This window comes from Fistularia commersonii, chromosome 5 (assembly GCF_037954325.1).
Source record: "Fistularia commersonii isolate RoL2024-O1a breed Wild chromosome 5, RoL_Fcom_v1.0, whole genome shotgun sequence".
Classification (NCBI taxonomy): domain Eukaryota; kingdom Metazoa; phylum Chordata; class Actinopteri; order Syngnathiformes; family Fistulariidae; genus Fistularia; species Fistularia commersonii.
This window is the reverse complement of record NC_141288.1, coordinates 18,024,835-18,038,255: the sequence shown is the minus strand read 5'-3', so window position 1 is coordinate 18,038,255 and position 13,421 is coordinate 18,024,835. Positions and strand designations below refer to the sequence as shown.

Here is a 13,421-nt window from a genome sequence, read left to right as displayed (position 1 = left end):
AACATCAAGAAAAATCCTTTTTTTTTTTTTTTTTTTTTAATAAAAAAAAAAAAAAAAAAGCCATGTTACTGTGTGAAAGAGCGCAACATAAAAACAGTCCGCCAGCAGCAAATAATAGCGCTGAATAATACCACGAACGCGACAAATGGTGGAAAAAAATAAATCAGGACGGTGGCGCTCGGCGCTCATGACCGGCGGGCAGCAACCGGCTTGCATTTTCAGAGGCGTAAAGGTTAAATGGTCTTTGTGAGTCACAGATCGGAGCAGGGAAGGGGGAGAGGAAGGGAACACTCTGCAAACAGGGACAGAACATAGCTCTGAAAAAGGAAAGGAATTACGATTTTATAACATTTAAATTATCAAGCTGAAGATGGCGTAATTTGGATTTCCATCTCGGTTAACTCTTTCAATGTACAAGACAATTCATCCATATGTTATCTTGGGTGACGGGTGGCGTCACGCCGGACCGCTCGCCAGTCGATCGCAAACCATTCACTCGCTCATTCCTGTGTCTCTGCAATTTAAGGCCTTCGATTAACCACGCAGACGCAGCGGGGAGAAAGGAATGAACAATCACAGAATTACTTGCATCTCTGTGTATTTTGGCTCATTTAAAATGTGTGGATATTAAAAAAAAAAAAAAAACCTGGAGATTGATTTACAGCAGTGTTTCCCAGCCACTGTGCCGTGAGAGATCATCAGGTGTGCCGTGGAAAAATGCCCACTTTCACCTGAAAATTGGCCGAAAATTATTTATCCGACGCAAATAATGTGTCTTCCTATGTCTATGTGGGCAGCGTGTCCGTTCCATGGCAACAGGTAGTGAATTAACCTGTGCATCTGCGTATCAGAGTGATGAGTGACGCTTTGCGTGATACATTTTTAATATAAAAAGTTCTTGTATCTGCGTAAACAAACAGGCAGCATTGTTGAAAACTACCAAGACGAGTGAGAAAGCGGTGAAAGCTTGCTATAAAGTTGCTGAACTCATCTCTAAATCCAAACACCGTTGCAAAACATTAATACTACCTGCCGGCAAAATCATTGTAGAAGAAAAGCTCGGCTCTGGCGTTGATAAAGAAATAGCCAGTTCTCTCAAATAATACCATTTTCAGACATATTGATGACATGTCTTCAGACATTGAAAAAAGTGTTCTGGAAAAGTTGCACATCAGTGGGAAATTTGCATTGCAACTTGACGACTCTACAGATATCAGACATTAGATTTCACACTAAGTAAATCGAGACTACGGTTTCATTCTAATTCGTTAAAAAATGTTTTTGACGTATTTAATTGGTGGTGTGCCGTGTGATTTTTCTAATGTAAAATATGTGCCGTGGCTCAAAAAAGGTTGGGAAACACTGATTTACAGCACCCAAAAAGACAACAGTGTGGTGTTTATCAAAGCAAACTCCATATAAATCTCGTGGCAAATGGTGGTAAAGCGTGATTACAACGGTGTTTGCGGTTCCCGGTCGATTCCCTCACAGCATCCGTTTGCGGGAGGGCCGGCGGCGGCGCCGGGGTGAAAATGAAACACGTTTTCTCGCCGTGAGTTTCGCTGATGGCTGCCAGACAAAAGCGGTGGACGTTAATATTTCTGGGCCGTCGGGGCAAGAAGCCGAGACCGCGATATTGCGTGCCGACGGGGTTTCTGGACGATAGAAAGATCATCATAGGTGAGATGGTGCGGCGGGCATCTTTCAAAGATGGCGTTCTAGTGTGTCGAAGTGTTGTTGAGCAAGACACCGAACCCCTAACTGCTCCCCTCTTGCCGCGAAATGACTGCTAACTGCTCACGATTCATCCATGATGGGTTAAATGCAGAGAAGAATTTTCCTGCAATGGGTTTAGAAATTAAATAGAGATATAAAGTGAGACCCTCACCATGTAATTCTGCTAAGAATTAGCATTAGATCAGACTCTGCCTTTAAACAAACAGTTGCCCGTCAGACTATTTTTAACATCTGCCTGGAATATTACATCTGCATGCATTCGGGATCAAAAAGACAAGTGGAGCGCCGGCGATCTGACGGGACGAAGCAGCTTCTCCGCCAGCTCATAAATAGCAAGCGCAGCAGACGAAGCGGCGGGAAGCGGGAAGAGACGCTGACTGAAATCCCGTGGACGTGAACTGGACGATCCACAGATGCAGCGAACGTCGCCGTGCAAGAACACGACCTCGCCTTCGCTCCGTAATCCAAAATATGCGTCGCAACCGGAGGTATGATGAGAATTACATTCCCGGAGAATGGCATTCCCTTTTGGGGAAGAATTCTGAAGATCTACCGCCGAGATCTAGGACTGAACCCGCGCTGGGTCCACCGAACTGTTACCAAGTACGGACGATGCGTTCGATCTATGTTATAAAGGTCATCTTAAGCAAAAGCACATTGTTTGAAAAGTACTCTTGCTATTTCTGTACGGTTCCAGTAAAATCCATCATGCTGCTATTGTTTATGTACTATATAGCAGGGTTCGGCAACCTTTAACACCGAAAGAGCGATTTGGACTTGGTTTCCACGTCTTTTTGACGTCTAAAATAAAGATACCACTGAATATATTGCTTTTTATTTCCTTTAAACTTTGTATAAACAAGTGTTTAGTGTGTTGCTTCTGAAATTCATAAAGTAATACAGAGAAAATTAAATTTTATTACACATTTTGAACATTTTGAGCTTTGGGCTTTCAGAGCATGTAGTGGAGCCTTGACCTGAATTTTAAAAATAAATTGGGAAAAAAAAATCACTGTGTCAGTAAACAATGAAAAATAATTATGTGCAAAATATTTTCATAAATATTTAAAAATCTGATTTGTTTATGTTTTGGTAGCACAAGAGGGAGCATGAGAGCAGTACAGGTAGAAGAGCGGAAAAGACCCGGTTTGAATTGGAAAATAATGGTATAATAAAAGATCTATAGCAATAACACCAACTCTGACTGTATTTATATTTCAGTTTTTAGGGTGTTAAATCTCCTTCATTCTTTCACCTCGGTACCAATAGATTGTATCTGCATGCACATCATACTTGTAATCTTTATAGTTTAATGTTTATTGTGCACGTTACTGTTTATGTGCACTTTGTCGTGATTATTTTGTTAATTTCATGTCACCGTGGCAAAGTGGGAAACATCTTAATCGTCCAGTACATGTGCAGAAAATGACAATACAGGACCGTCTCAGAAAATCAGAATATTGTGATAAAGTTCTTTATCTTCTATAATGCAATTCCAAAAACAAAAATGTCATACATTCTGGATTCATTACAAATCAACTGAAATATTGCAGGCCTTTTTATTATTTTAATATTGCTGATTATGGCTTACATCTTAAGAAAACTCAAAAATCCTATCTCAAAATAATAGAATATCATGAGAAAGTACTTTTTGTTTTTTTAATTGCGTTACAGAAGATAAAGAACTTTATCACAATATTCTAATTTTCGGAGACAGTCCTGTATAGCCTGACTTTGACATCAAATTAGCTTTTTCTATCAGGCTCCACATATTTTGCACCTTTCACCGCGTGACCCATCTCTGCGCTGAAAACTTCACCATGTGTCCGAAAGGCTCAACTATGCTTTCGAGCATTAAAATAAACAACAGGAAAAAAAGTGTATTAAAACAAGATCGATGTTATTTGCCTGTCTTTGCCTCTTCAAGCAGTATAAACACTCTTTCGCTTCAGTTTTACGGCCACATTTCATCCTGATAGATGACTTTTCCGCGCTGCAGGCCGGCTCTGCTCTCCATCCTCCTAATCTGCTTGCCGGACAGTTCATCTCCTCCACAAAGGATTCCTTTCAACGCGAGCGGAGAGCTCTTACCGAGGGCTGGCTGCCCTTAAAAAAAAAAAAAAAAAAAAAAAAAGCCCACGCCGGGGTCACTCAAGAAGGATCCAAGACACATGCGGGCCTCCATTGAACTCGAAATGTCCTCAGAATAACCCACACATGAATATATTAGCCTGTCGCCGAAACAAACATGCGTGTTCTTTGAGCCTCCCGCCGAATGTGAGATTCAGCCCAAACTCATTTCAGGACAGGCGGAATAAATGAATTGAATGTGTGTCTTTCTTTATTTACGTCCAAATATTTGCCTTGGGAGAAAGTGCTCTTCAAATCCTGTATATCCATCATTAATATACATTATAATTATTATTATTATAAACCTGCATTTCCTGAAGAGCTGAACCTTGAAGACGGAGAGGAGGTGAAACATCTTCAGGGGAAGAGATTCAAATCCAGTTGCCACATATATATCTCAACAAGAATTAATTATCATTCTTATTATTATTATTATTAGTAGTAGTAGTAGTAGTAGTAGTACTATTACCTCGTGCCATAACGATCCAATACAATAACTCACTCTAATCAGTTACTGTGCTATACCACTTTGCAATGTTTTTATTATTTACCCCAGCAGATTGGAAAATATGAGAGACTTTTTTGTAGTTTAAACTTTATACTTTTACTTCATAGTGTATTTATTTTATTTATTTTCACTTGTATTTTAGCTTGTCCTTGTATATCTCGCTAACGCTGTGAAACAAGCATGGGATCATAACAAGTACATCTAAACTCTCTATTATAATAACAACAAAAACAATATTAATAATTTTACAAATGATAATAGTATTAATTATAATGATAATAACAATGATGACAATTATAATGATAACAATTATTAGTATGTTTTATTTATTGTATTATTATTATAAATATAATATTAATAATAACAGACATTATTATTGTTGTTGTTGTTGTTGTTGTATTGTGTTATTATTTTAATATGTATTATTATTATTATGTTTTGGAGATGAAGTCAGACTGGGATGGACATGCACGGAGGAGGGATGGTGAAGATCTGGGCAGAAGGATGCTGAGGCAGGAGCTGCCAGGGAGGACGAGGAGACCGGAGAGATTTATGGATGGATGGAAAGATGGATGGATGGATGGATGGATGGATGGATGGATGGATGGATGGATGGATGGATGGATGGATGGATGGATGGATGGATGGACGGATGGATGGATGGATGGATGGAAAGAGGAGCGAGAGTTACTTGGTGTGCAGAAGAGGATGCAGAGGAGAGGGTTAGATGGAGGGAGATGATTCAGTCAGACAGGCACTTGTGGTAAACCTGTAATATCCCTTCCATGTTCAAATGTCATGGATTTTTAACAAATAAATCCTTGTAGTTTGCGAATGAATAATGATTATTTAAAGAAATACTGTCAACTTTGAGGGAACTAAAATAACTAAAAACAACAAATCCATTATTGTGCGCAGAGCAAAGCATGTAGTCTAGATCTGAGACGCACTTTTGCACATAATGTGTTTACTGCCCGATACGACATGAAAACTATTTAAAAAAAATAGACAAAGTTATTTCAATCTTGCCCTTTAACATCTTTAATAACTCACATTGCGGCTCGTTGGTTCTCAGCCGCCGTTTGACGTCGAGGCCCTCGATAAGTGAAGCTCCTTAATGGCTTCTCTGACCCAAATCCTCACTAATCATTTTAGTGCGGCGACAAAGATTCTGGCGGATGGGGGGCGTAAATGTTATTTTAAGCCTTCTGTACAATGAATTAAGTTCTCAGGAGAGATTTGTACATTCCCCCTTTGTTTTCCCCACGCTGATAAGAAAAAGAGGATATATAGGATAAGACGCTGCCTTCCATGTGCGCTTAGTGATTTTTCTTTCTCCGATGAAGTAAGAAGGCCTCACCCCGTCTGCCAAAGCCAGATTATTATCACTTATTAATTTGTGCTTTGACTTTTAATAATGTTTTAAAGGATGACACTGGTATTTTAAAACCTCATTTAAAGCATTTTCTCAGCCCAATGAGGATCGGGGCCAATTTTCAAGACAAATGAGCAACTCTCCATCCGGCCCTCCTTCAACTATGTCTGACAAAAGTGTGTTTTTAAATCTGAGATCTGACAGAAGGGTTTCCAGTGCTTCCTAGAATAACAATTCTGGTTTGTGTTTTTCCAACTGGGGTGATGATGTGATATTCAGATCAGGAGGGAAAGAAATATGGAGACACCATGTTTAGCGCTTCCGCTCACAGCAAAGAAGTCTGACAATTCTGACAATCCAACATGGGCCTTCTTGTGTTGACCCTCCCGCCGGTTTCCCAAGGATTCCTCCGACCATCCAAAAAAAAAAAACATGCAGAAGGTACGATGGATACCTTCCGTTAGGATAAGCGCTGTAGAAACGAATCAATGGATGGATGAGATTCGGTCGAACCTCGGCTTACGAATTGAATTCGTAACCGAATCCATTTTTCCCATTGAAATCAATGTAAATCCCGTCGATCCGCTCTCCAGCGGTCCTCTTCTGAAACTTTTTTATGGGTTGAATTTGTGGCAAAAAAAGAGAAGAATTAAAAATTATTACTGTTTTTTCTGGTGTTCTTTCTCTTCTTGCCAGCACTTGTTTCCATCACAAAATCAGCATGAAAAAGTCAAACCTTTCTTGAATATGAGACCTTTGCTAGCGCTATCTCCAACAAGCTAACCGCTCTCACGGTTAGCTAATATTTCCTTCTTCGAATCGACTGTCATTTTCAACTTCCACCACGATTACCAGCACGTCTAACTTTTTTGGGAGGCATAATGAAACTATCTTATTGAAAAAAAAGCACAAATAACAGGAGACGACAACGATGAACAACGTAAACAACGTGGAGCGCTAACTGCTACGAGGCTACGGCGACACAACACGGGAAGTCGGTGAGTTTGTTTGCGTGTTTGCAGATGGAATTGAAATTTGATTGAAAAACTCGAAACTTGAAAAAAGGCCGATTTGTTCGTGATCGGGGGCGTTCTCTGTCTACTGTACAGAGAGGTCGGGGTTAGTTTTGCTCTATTCAAGACTTTTATTGACACGGAGTGCGATGAAATTTAGAGATAGCAGCTCTCAGATTCACAAAAACAATCTTGAAAAGCACAACAATACGACGATAGTAGCATCTCTGGATGGGATACAAGAAAGAAGAAAGAGAAGACCAAAAAATATTTTTAAAAAAAACTAGGAGTATACTAGAAGAAGACATACATAAATATGTAGACCGAAAAAAAAAAGTAAAAATTAAAGAAGAAGTGAGAAGTGGAAAAAAAAGGGGTTTATTGCAATGTACTCTAACCACAGTTTTTTTAGCCCATTTTCGGGATTTTATGTAATTATGTTACAGCATAAATGATTTTCCTCCTTAAAAATTCAATAACATCATTGTAAATGAAGTTTGTTGACAAAGCGGCAGATCTGACCCGGCCAGCAGACACTGCCGGTCTGTCCAGCTGAGCTTCGGCTTAAAAGTTCACCCATTTCCCGACTTCGATTGACCGGGTTAGAATGGCGGACGGAGCAAAGACGAACATCTCCGCACGACGGCCTTAAGTCAGCTTATAGTGTTTCACACCTTGCAGTCTCAAACGATCACATTTTTCGGGTCTAACATTACAAATATATAGCGTATATAACAATTTATAATCCGCCGAATGACACCCAGCGTTGCACGGGGAAATCGCCGCAGAGCTTTCGGCTGAAACGGTGTTGAAAAGCGGTCCTCTTTGCCGACACGCGGCCGAGCGGTGAATTCACCCGTTCGGACGAGAATGTTTGTTTTTTTCTTACGCTCGGCTAGCGACGGGTACGACCCGCCCGGCAGGACCCATGTGCTCACCCGCTCGCCCATCTGTTGCCCACCTGATCCAGTGAAATGAGTCACCGGCAGATAGAGAGTATGCGGCGACCACGAGCAGGTAGAGGTGTGTATAAATCAAGATCCCCCAAACACACTGTTCCGTACGGGAGGCAACGCGCCACAGCGCGTCTCCTCAGATTAATCTTCATCATGTAGATTAATCTACATGATGTAGATTAAACTGCCCGCCACATCATTTTATGTGGCCTGCGAGAACGTCTGAAAAGGTCTGATTGTCTTGAAATAAATAAGTCAAACACGTGCATTGACCATAAACTACATTTCCTGTAAGTCATACCGATCATAACAAGCGGAATTGAGAAATACAAAGGATCCCTAAATGTCCGGGAAGAGAAAAGTCGATGCAGATGGAAGGCTGTTTCACGGGAAGGCATATGTAATATTTTGGATTTAAATGAGTCATAAATATAGTTATTTAACATTAAGGAGTTCTTCTTCTACTTTTGGCTTTTCCCTTCAGGGGTCGCCACAGTGACTCAACCTTCTCCATCTCACCCTATTCTCTGGATCCTCCTCTCACACCAACTACCTTCATATCCTCTCTCACTACATCCACAAATCTTCTTTTTGGTCTTTCCAGTCTAGACCTCCAATGCCAGCATCCCTCTACTAATATCTTCACTATCCCTCCTCTGTCCATGACCCAACCATCTCAGTCTGGCTTCTCCGACAAAACATCTAACATGTGCTGTTCCTCTGACGGACTCATTCCTGATCCTATCCATCCAGGTCACTCCACAGGAGAACCTCAGCATCTTCATCTCTGCAATCTCCTTCTGTGTTTTCGTCATTGTAACAGTTTCTAGGCCATCAAGCATCGCTGGTCTCACCACTGTCTTCTCCACCATTCCTTTTATTCTTTTCCTCAACCTACTCTCACTACAGATCACAATGTCATCTGCAAACATTTAACGTTAAGGAGTGGTTACATTTATTTTAGTTACAATTATACTGTTACATGTGGCCCTTTGAGAGCAACCGTTTATGCAGATGCTGCCCTCTGTGAAAATGAGTTTAGGTTGTGGGATGCGGTCCGGCTCCGAGTTCCTCTCAACCCTGGTCTTCCTCACTTGGCGGCAGATCTAGTCCGGCTGTTTTTCTTACACGTGGTCATTTACGAACATCTATTCTTAATGAAAACGATCAGCGATGCTTCACCTTGTTTGGCAATTTTCTCATTGAAAACAAAAATGATCAGTTCGACGAATCGGTTAAAAACATCGTAAGCGTAAAATGAGATATGCGTCAGATGAGGCTTATTTTTTGGAAGGAAGCGGTAAAATTATTGCAGTTTTCGGAAAGTTCACGATTCATTCGTGCATTCATGGATCCATGGCGCTCGTCCTGAAGTCGGGGTCGCTGTTTAAGAAGCAGGGTTCGCCCTCGACCGGTCGCCAGGCGATCAGATACAACCATTCACTCAGTCGTTCAAGCTTATTTAGGCTTTCAAATAAAACTCCTGCATGTTTATGGACTGTGAGAGGAAACAAGCTCAGACACTGAAAGGCCTGGAATCCAACCGGTGACCTTCTGGCTATGAAGCAGAAGTGTGTGAAAAATATGATACCAAATTTTACCAGTACCCATATTCTGCTTTGCTCTTGCACTGTATTTTCACAATAGGTCATTATTTGCAGTGAAAAGAATTAAAGTAACCGCTATTTTGCCGAAACCGGTAAGAACGGCAGCATCTGCTACACGTAACCCCGGCTCTATTGAAAAAAAATCTCGCAACGCGGTTTTAACCTCCCCCCTTCACCCTGTTTCCCCCTCATCCATCAATCCACGCCGATGCAATGCGTCCCGCTCAGACTTAATGAAAACAACCACCCAAACATGTCCGAGGGTGCCGGTTACATGGAGGTGTGTTTAAAAAAAAAAAAAAAAAAAAAAAAAACACACTCCCCTGAAGGCGCCATCACCGCCGCAGGGTGCTGACGCAATTAACCCGAGAGGTTGCGGGAGGGACGGTGATGCTAATTGTATTCATCTGGCCTCCCAGACGTGAGGCGGGAGTTTATGAATCCACGCCGGGACAACAATGGACCCATTACGGCTTCGGTATTAAACGCACCTGCGTGCATTCGAGATCGGCCGACCCTCGAGGGCGATGAAAATGTTAGGAATTTAATGGGATTTACTGTGATTAGCGCTTCAGCTAATCACAGTAAGAAGGACCGCGGTTTGATTGAGACGGTCCAAAAACAAGCAGGAGATCCCAAATTGCTGAATGAGTGAATGTTTGTGGGTCTCTTTCTGACCGGAGTCTGAACGCCACCAAAGCTGCTACAAACTCCATCTCCTGACCTGACGGAGGAGAGGAGGAATCCGTGTCTGGCGGATTTCTGAAGAAAAGAAGAATGGCGTTCATCGACGGGAAGGGAAGTTTTTGTTTTAATGGGAAATTCAACGTTTAACTTGCCAAACAGCCTAGCAATCAAGTCACACGCATAACGGGGAGCAGCCGATCCGTTTTTTTGATGAAAATATAAGCTCAGGTATATAAACTATGTAAGTTATTGTGCGGTTTGTACAACGTTTCCAACAACTGAATTTTCCGCTGATTCACTTGTGTGAAATCAAACTGTCCACTTAGGAAGCAACACTGATTCATTTGGACTTGTTTTAAGGACATTTACATCAATGTCGGATCAGCTTGTAGTGTGTTTTTCCACTTTCATTTTGAGTGTGACTTCAAATCCAGACCTCCTTGGGTTCATAAATTCGCTGTCCATCGATCATTTCTGCATGATTTTGTTGTGAGCACATTCAACTACGAAAAGAAAAAAGTATTTAATAAGAATATTTAATTCATTCAGATCTTAGGATGTGTTATCTTAGTGTTCCCTTTATTTTTTTTGAGCAGTGTATATTTTAAAAAGATCTATATAAACATAATGCATTTTCAACAACAAATCCTGAAGATCGGGTTTTTCGAGGAAATATAAAGAACATGGAGTTCTTTGTTAGAAAGTAGTCTGAAACGTTCAAAAACAAGTTAAAAATCCAGATCGACTGGCGGACGTCCACAGCAGGGCTCGGATTCAAGTTCCCACTCCTGTGCCTTCATTCATTCATTCATTCATTCATTCATTCATTATCCCAGCCGTCATTTTGCGAGAGGCAGAAATCCAACCTGATTTATCTCAGGACCACATTTGAGACACGCGACCGTTCACACATCCGGCCTTTTCGGGTCTCCGGTGAATATCCTGCATGTTTTTTGGCCCGTGGGAGGAAACCAGAGAACCCACACGGGGAGAACACGGAGATCCCCGCCACGGGAAGGCCCTTCGCTCGGAATTAAACCAGAAACCTTCATAGTGTTCGGCGAGAGCGCTCAAAGTCAAAGTGCACGAAACCACCGGCGTGGGATTCGAAGACCCTGTCCTTTCCTCCATTCCTCGAGGCGAAGCTGAAGGTCAGCAACACGTCGCCGGCACCGTAACGTGCCACAACATCATCCTGCCCGTGCACATGTCGACGCCGCGAGCTCGATTCCAGTATTGATTCTGTGTTTTGCGGCCAGAGGCAGCAAAATGAAATATCTGTCATTTTTGGACAATGCTCACCAAAAAAAAAAAAAAAATGTGTATCAGGGAAAACAAGTCAACAAGCGGTCTCCTTCCTTCTACGGCCCTGAGACACGAGCACAATTTAGGCCCCAAAGTCTGACATATTAATGGATAAAAAAAACAACAACAAATCACCATCTGACATCTGAATCTCACCTCACTCAGACATTCGTGTCAACCGCTCCTTCTTGAGCGGGTTGTGAAAACCAGCCGTGGAAAAGCTGCCCCTCAAAAAGGCACAGATCAAGAAGGCAGGGATGCTGCACCTGCAGAACCCCCCGTGTGTGTGTGTGTGTGTGTGTGTGGACGTTCCCAGCCTCCACGTCGCCTGGAGCGTCTCAACCTAGACGGATCTGAGCCGCAGCTGGCAGCGGCATCACCGCACAGCCTGCGGGGCCTTCCCGCAAAAAAAAAAAGAAAAAAAAAAAAAAAAAAAAGGGAGCCCGGCTGCAAAAACAAACAATAAAGAAAAAAAAAAAAAACAACAAAAAAACACCCGACAATCGTGGATCATCTTCTCATCGCTTCCCTTTCCTGCAGCGAGGAGCGCACAGCTGATGCGCATCAGAATTCAGATAAGAGATGGGAGGGAGGGAAGGGAGGGGGTGCAACACGACAACCGGCGTCAGGGGCCTCCGTGCTGCCGTTTTAATCGCACCTGGTCACCCCGAGGAGCCTAACCTGGGTGGACGGTCGAGGTGCGACACATGCACTGCAGCATTCTCCACGCTGGACGCGCATCCAAAGCAACAAAAGGCGCGATCATACTCACCGTCTGCTGCGAACACCCCTCCTGCAGCCGCTTCCTGCGCTGTGAGTGATGCCGGGTGAAAATGATGAAGTGTGTATGTGCGTGTGTGTATGTGTGTGTGTGTGTGTGCGTGTGTGTTGGAGGGACCGTGTCCGGCCACCGTGTGTCCGTCTCTCTCAGCCGCTGCAGCAGCAAAGCGGATCCACCGCCGCTTCCAAAGCAGAGGCGTCAGAGATCGTCTCCGCTCCGAGAAGAGGTCTCACTTCTCGGGGAAAAGCTGCAACGAAGGAGCGGGCGGACGTGCGACGATTCAACCGTTGTTTTGTATCTAGATTAACATGAATTGGCGTCGTTATTTGAGGAGTTATTCAAAATATAAATGGGTGTTTTACTCTTTCACAGGGTGGTGCTACTAATTAAAATCCCATTGATCCTTTCGTTATGGAGTTGTGTCAAAGTCATGAATGAAAGGTGGATTTTAAAAATGATGCTGATTGTAAATATTGATTTTCCCAATTTCCCCCTGTGACATTAAAACAACATCTGGGTGATCTGCAATATTTACTGAGTCAGCCTCTAACATCAGTTTAGAGTGAGACTTCTTTCTGTTCCCTTCATCCCCTAATAAAACCTTTGACGATCTTGTGCAGAAAGAAAAAGTGGGGGATGCAACAGCAGCGACCCCGCGTTAATGAGCGGCAGCGATGGGACCTGCAAAGATGCGAGGAACAAAAGCCTCGGTTGAGGCTCTGAAAGATCGTGGAAAAATAAAAATTCACTTATCCGGGGCATTTATTGAGGCGTATGCCACATACAGCACGGGGCGGATGATGTCTCGGCGAAATGAAAGATTATATAGGTACCAATGCCGGGCCAGAGTTATTATTTCAATTCATTTTAATCTTCTAAATCATTGTGTGCTCTTGAATAAAAGATATCAGTTACAAGTTGTATTTTCCACATCACGTGCACTGGAGTTGAGTTGACCCCGCCAGTCCGGACTGACGGACTGGATCTGTGCGGTTCTAGGCGGGTTTTGATTTCAGACACAGATGTTTCTCTGCCACCAACAGGTGGTCTATATAGGCACCAATCCAACCATGCACGTAAACACACACACACACAGAGCAGAGCTGGTGTCAAACGCCCCATTGCACATTGTCATTATTGGCCCAGCAATCCACATAACACTTGAGTTAAGGTGGTTACGGATGGAAGCGGAGATCTTTCTCAACCGGCGACAGCTGCGTGTCAGGACCTCTGAACCTGAATGTCTAGACCGCGCCCGAAGTGAAAACTGCAGTCATCAATTTCAGGAACGTCCAAACATTTTCGTGCGTCGTGTCATATTT

At 42.7% G+C, this 13,421-nt stretch overlaps 1 protein-coding gene across 8 annotated transcripts in view; it reads right to left on the bottom strand.

The window, feature by feature from the left end:
• nrcama (neuronal cell adhesion molecule a) overlaps positions 1 to 12,235 on the bottom strand; it is a 68,746-nt gene extending 56,511 nt beyond the window's left edge. For all 8 annotated transcript variants that reach the window (XM_086147098.1, XM_086147099.1, XM_086147100.1 and 5 more), the window contains exon 1: positions 12,091 to 12,235. The gene's annotated coding sequence lies outside the window, so the exon portion shown is untranslated. The remainder of the gene's footprint in view (positions 1 to 12,090) is intronic.
• Positions 12,236 to 13,421: the final 1,186 nt, after the last annotated feature.